This window comes from Zonotrichia leucophrys, chromosome 9, assembly GCF_028769735.1.
Source record: "Zonotrichia leucophrys gambelii isolate GWCS_2022_RI chromosome 9, RI_Zleu_2.0, whole genome shotgun sequence".
In the NCBI taxonomy this organism is placed as follows: domain Eukaryota; kingdom Metazoa; phylum Chordata; class Aves; order Passeriformes; family Passerellidae; genus Zonotrichia; species Zonotrichia leucophrys.
In genome coordinates, this window is record NC_088179.1 from 10,202,582 (window position 1) to 10,208,581 (window position 6,000).

The window sequence follows — 6,000 nt, forward strand, 5'->3', positions numbered from 1 at the left end:
ATAATGAACTGCAAATAAGATACTTACCTGTAATCTTTGTTTCAGAGAGTTGTAGGTGTCTGCAGAGATCAATCTGTGTAACACACTTGCATGAGCAAGATAAGGGGCTGGGCAATTTTTAAAGGGTGGTTTTCTTGATGTTGATTTTTGAACCTACCTCTAGTTTAGTGAGGAGAACTTTGACTTTACGGGAGGTATAAAATAGTTTATTTATGAAAATAAAAGTTGCTGGTTAGGATCAGATCAAAGATTTTTAACTCCAGATAGCTTCCTCAGCACAAGCATTTTGTTCCAGGATATCCATCACATCCATAAAATGCAAAACATCCAGATATGGACCAAATGAGTGGAAGGATATACTGGCACAGACAGCTCAATGGTAGCTCTCAATTCAGAGGGAAGACACAAAAATATTTCTGCCTTTGCTTGCATTACACTATAAATCCAATTTGCCATATTTGAAAACCAGGAAGGTTAGGTATTATTTTGGATGAAGGTTATATCATTTGACAATGAAATCAATTGATATTAGAGGATCAGAGAAATTATAAAGGACATTATTTATGTGAACTTGTCATGGACAGTGCCATCTCCCTGGGCAAGAGAGGATGATGAGGCATCAGGTGTTGTGGAGCACTTTGGCAGATGGGGTCTTCTTGCACAGCTACAAGCAGCTTTGTGCTCCATCAGTTTCTCAGCCTAAAAAGGATTGTGAGATGTGAGGTGTCCACTATGGCTTTCTCAGACTTTTTCATATCTTTGAGAGATTGTCTCAGATCTCTTATTTGTCAGATATTTTCTTCATGTGCTATTGCAGTTGCCCTGGTGAAGTAGCTTCTGTAGTCAGTTCTGCTGGGCCAGACAATATGGCTTAAATTTTTCTGTCTCTTTTTCAAATAACCAAGTAAGCAAACTGCAACAAATGAGTTTATTGCTGTGTCTGAATGCTAAAGAGGATGTGACTTCGGAAAATGCTGTTTATGGAGTGTATTGACAGATTTTAGAGGCAGAGTATCTGGGTTTGTTGCTTCCCAAACCTTGCTAGTGTTAAGAAGGCTGAAGGCTTAGGCTTTTGTGAGTTTCTGTGCAAAGAAATATAAGGAATATGGAATAAATCAATTTAATATGATCAAACGTAAGACAAATTCTGCAGGACAGTCTCAACTTTCCAAGTAGCTCTGATCGGCACAAACCTGGAAGAATATTTAGAATTTCAGGTGAGAAAGTCATGTCACAATTGTTGCTGCTGCAGAGCCCCCCTTCACTGAAAGGAACTTGCCAAATCCTTTGTCTGCCCATAAAGGACACAGAAAACAGAGCAGTGTTTCCTTCCCAGGTTGTTTTTCTTCATATTCTGTTTATTGTGATGGCCAAATCACAACATTTGTCCTGACAGAGTGATGTTGCTGTGCAAGCCAAGTGCCAATCCATGTTTTCAGCTTTCTCTAAAGACTAACAACAGAATGCTGTCAGGAGGGCACAGTGGGGCAGGGGGTGGCACAGGGCAATTTCATTTCATACTGCTTGTTTTTCTGAAAACCATATTGCAGCTAGAAAATGGATATATCTGATGCTCTGAGAATCATCAGAAAGGGAATGGAAAGGAGAAAATAGTTTGTTTTGTAAGAAAATCAGACAAAACTGTTCTGAGCCCTATTTGTTATGGGCAGAAGTTGATGTAATATCCAGTATCATCAACAACAGTGCTGTACATGCTCACAAACTGCTAATGATCAGTACTAAGCAAATAGAAATAAAATTTGGCAGGGAAAAGAAGCACAAGGAGAAAACCTTCTATTTTAACTATGCAAAATTAGTTTGAAAAATTAATCTATTTTGTAGGAGAAGCGAAATAATTTCTATACCACATAGTAGATGTCTTTCTTCCTAAAACTCAGGGAATAAAGCTTTTTTCTTTTTCTTGAACAAATTAGCTTACCCAAGTTTCTGCATATTTTCTTCAACTGCCTTAGAACTGTATATTTTATTCAAAGGAAGGACTAGAGCAGGATCTCAGGTAATTTCCTCACTGATTTAGTTAAAAGACACTTCAAAGTTATAATAAGGAAAAGCAGGACAGAAAACTCAGGAGTCTGGCACAATCTTACACTAGCTAGGATGCAAGATTTTTCAAAAGTCAGATGCCTCATTTATTCTTCATTAATTATTCCTTCTGCTGGTAGAACCAAGAAAACTGTAGCAGGCTCTGTGCACTATTACATAAAAGCTCCACAAATGCAAATGTGTGGATGAGGAGTGAGGGAAGGCCCATGTGAGTTGATATCCATACTGGAACACAGTACAGAAGGCACTTCCTGGGCCACATCATATACTTGCATGAAAATGTCCATGGAAGAACGCAAGTTGTTAGAAGAAAAACAGTCCTAGAAAATTTATTTTCCTTTTTATTCCTCTCACTTGCTTTAGGAAGAGAGGAAGTTATAGGGCTGCAGAGAAGTTTTGGTCCAGTTTCTCTACACAGAGGTCTCTGGGTTTCCAGAAACACAGTCACTCTCCTCTGTCACTTTTCCCCCAGAAAAGTTCCATGTTTACTGCAACAGGATTCATGTCACTATATCCATGGGTCTCCCTTTTCTCATACAGAGAGGAAGGAATATATATGGATTATAAGGCCTGTGTAAATTACATTACATTATTAGTGTGATAAACCCAAGTTCCCCAAAGTCAGGCCATCTGCATGAAACTGAATTGTTGCTCCTTTGTGTATAATGCATTATATTATTCATTATTATAATCAAGCACAATTGTCCTATGCTTTATAGGTCTCCTGCTTCATTAAGTCATAAAATCAACAAAGCTATTAGTACTTTATCTCTCCATTTTTCAATCTGTGGCCCATTTGCTAGAGATGATTCCAACCCTAATGTGAAGGAAAAATTGCTACTAATTAACTGTCCTTCTGTGGTGCTGCTCCTAGTTCTGGATACAGATTCCTTTTTAGAAAGTTGGGTAAAGAAGTGTTCTGTATTTTACAAATACAGAACCTATACAAAGAGTAAGTAAAGGAAATGTGTGCTTCCATGGTCAGCATCTAACTGAGATTTTCAGAGTCCAATGCTGATTTAGGCTTTCAAATGAGTGAACTGGAGAGTATGTGATACCAGTCAGACAAGGATGTTCTGACCTAGACAACCCAAAAAACAAGATAAACCCCCTATTTCAAATCAGACTTTCTGTGCCATAATGAGAAACACACAGTTAGTGACTAATTAGGAAAAGAAAGTGGTTTCAGTGACTTACCAAGTGGAATTGACCCTGTTACGAGATATGGCATCTGCAAGACTTCCTGGTAAGGAGGGCCCAGGGTTTTATCCATAGCTGTGGACAATAAAAACAAATGTATAAAAGCTCAGGGGAGCAGAGAAGGAGCTGAGATTTGTGACCCTGAGGAAGCTCTGAACCACTTCCAGATATTAACTTTGTAAGCAAGAATCAATTACTAGATCTTATTGTCACAAAGTGTTAGAGGAGGGACTCAGACCAAGGGTAAACACTCTGGAGATGGGCCTGGGCAGCAGTTCCCTGAAGGAACATAAGGCAGGCTGGAAAAACAGCACCCACATAAGTACTAAAGTGCACCTATCCAAGAGTTTACCCTTAGATTTAAAAGGTGTGTGTTTAAAAACTGTGTGTGTCTTCTCCTCCTAGATTTTATCATGATACCAGGCTTGCTGGACTAAGCAAGAACTCCTTTTTCCTTTCTTTGTCACACATGACTTGGCATGACTGAAATGCTGTAGCATTGCATGCAGCATCCTAACAGACTATACTGTCTTGCAAAGAAAAAAGACATACTCTTTTTATCCTTAAGAAATTAAAATAATTAAGTCGACACTCTTTGAATTTTGCCACTGAGTGTATTATTAGATTACTTTCAAATATTGATGCTGAAACAAGCATAATAGTCTTGAAAGATTTCAGGGTGTGTCTAGAATTTCAGGGAATTTTTCAGTCAGATTAAAGGCAACAGCTTGGTGTTTACCATTGTGAACACAATATTACTCCTTTGCCTTTTTGTGTCCCTGAACTCAGTGTGTTTGAACTGTAACTGCTCAACACTGTAATTCATGCCACTGAACAAAAAAATGTGAAGTAGTTCTTTTTTGAAAAAGAACAGTTCTCCCATCACCAGTTTTCTAGTGATGAAGTGTCTCTATTCTTTAGTCCCCTTTATGTGAACTCAGCTAGAAGGTAACAGTTTTATGGCTTCAGATTTATTCTCCTTTTATTTTTAGTAGTGGCATAAGAGAAGTGACCATCTGAGTCATAACATATGAAAAGGAAGTGTAAGGAGAATTAAAAAATCCAAGATTTTTCTGTGCTGTGAATTTAATGATTTAAGTGTGAAAAACAAATTGCAGCTTTATATCAGAAAGAAATTATACTTTCCTTATGATTTTCCTTCCTATTCACCCACATTTTACTGTTCAAGTATAGACATTCTTAATTAATTATGGATTATTGTATTTACATGTTAAATTTATTGTATTATTTAAGCCTGTAGCAGTTTGCTATTAAATCAAACATGAAGTGTTAAATGGACAAGCAATGCCATTAAATTTCTCCAGTGGAGATCTTATATTATGAAATGGAAATTGTTTCTTCGGTTGATGACATTAAGTATGGTGATACAGATGAATACAATAGACATTTCTTCATTTTCCAGATATATCCAAAGTTAAATATAAAAAAATAATGTAATCTTATCCATGAAGAAGAACAGAAACTATACAGCATAAGGCAGCAGCAAGTAGTTAGGGAGCTGAAAAGGGGGGTCTGGAAAAGATGAGAAGGTAGCAATATGTGCAGGATTGCATCTCCTCTAGAGAACAGCGCAGAACAGCCTCTGCTGGGCAGCGCTGTCCCAGGTGGGGCTGAGCCTGCTGCAGTGAAGGACAACTCCAGCAGCAGCTGGGTCCAGCCTCGTGTATTCCCCAGCTGCACTGACACCACTCCTCCTTCCCTCTGCTGGTGGGTGTGGCCCCAGAGGTGGAGCCTTTCCTGGATGCGCACTTATGTAAAGCCTCTTTGTGCCTCCTTTTTCAGGGTAAGGAACCCTGAACTGGTGTGGAGATCGGGGTGAGCTCCCAGCAGCCTTGGCTTTGCCTGCTGTTTGATACACACATTTTGTATCAATGTGCTTCCATACATTGGAATAATGAACTCTCTTCAGCAAACTAAATTTTAACAAAGATTTTTAAAGTTCAGTTGTTTCCCAATCTTGAAAGGCACAAATATTAGTAAAGCTATTACCTAGTTTCTTGGCACCATCTTCCCTGATGATTAATGTATGCAACGTTTCTGCCACAGGCACAGCACAGCTTTCCAAGCAGCAGCAGGAGGTTGAAGCGAGATGCTAAAGAACATTTGTGCATGCAGCATTTAGTAACTATTTAGAAATTTTTTTTTTTTTTTTTTTTTTATTGCAGCAAGTCCACTAAGGAAGAGACCAGGAAATAAATGAAACTAAGGATTGATCAATCTTTGATTGAGCTGGAGTACAATTATTCATTCCTCTGACAGGATCTCTCCTGTGCATTTACAGGACTGTGTTTTAGGATGGCAGGCATGCATTAAACATGAAAAAAAAAAACCCTACTTAATTCCTTCTATAAAGCATTCTGTTCAGGAAAATATTAACTGCAATATTTTTTTAAACAAAAGAGAGGCTGCAATGTGACTGTGAGAGGGAGTGAGAGAGTTGGGAAGCAAGATGTGGGCTATAGCTGGGAAAGGGGAGACGTAAGGTCAGTGCAGTAGCTTGGGAGGAGGTAGAAAAACCCTGCTACAGCCTCAGGACAGGAGCTGGGGACCGGTCTAATCATCACCTAATCTCTGCTGGACTCCTCATGTTTGCATTCCTCTTGCTGAGCAAGCAGTGAACAGTAAATAAGGAGGGACTGCAGGCAGCTGCTTGTGGCAAATCCTCACTGATACTGGCATTCAGGGAGTACAGTGTGAATTTAGAACAACGCACTG

At 38.9% G+C, this 6,000-nt stretch overlaps 1 long non-coding RNA gene across 1 annotated transcript in view; it reads left to right on the plus strand.

Annotated features, from left to right (window-relative positions):
* LOC135451908 (uncharacterized) overlaps positions 1-5,579 on the plus strand; it is a 90,587-nt gene extending 85,008 nt beyond the window's left edge. Inside the window, exon 4 of the long non-coding RNA XR_010441470.1 lies at positions 5,451-5,579. This is a non-coding gene — a long non-coding RNA (uncharacterized LOC135451908). The remainder of the gene's footprint in view (positions 1-5,450) is intronic.
* Positions 5,580-6,000: the final 421 nt, after the last annotated feature.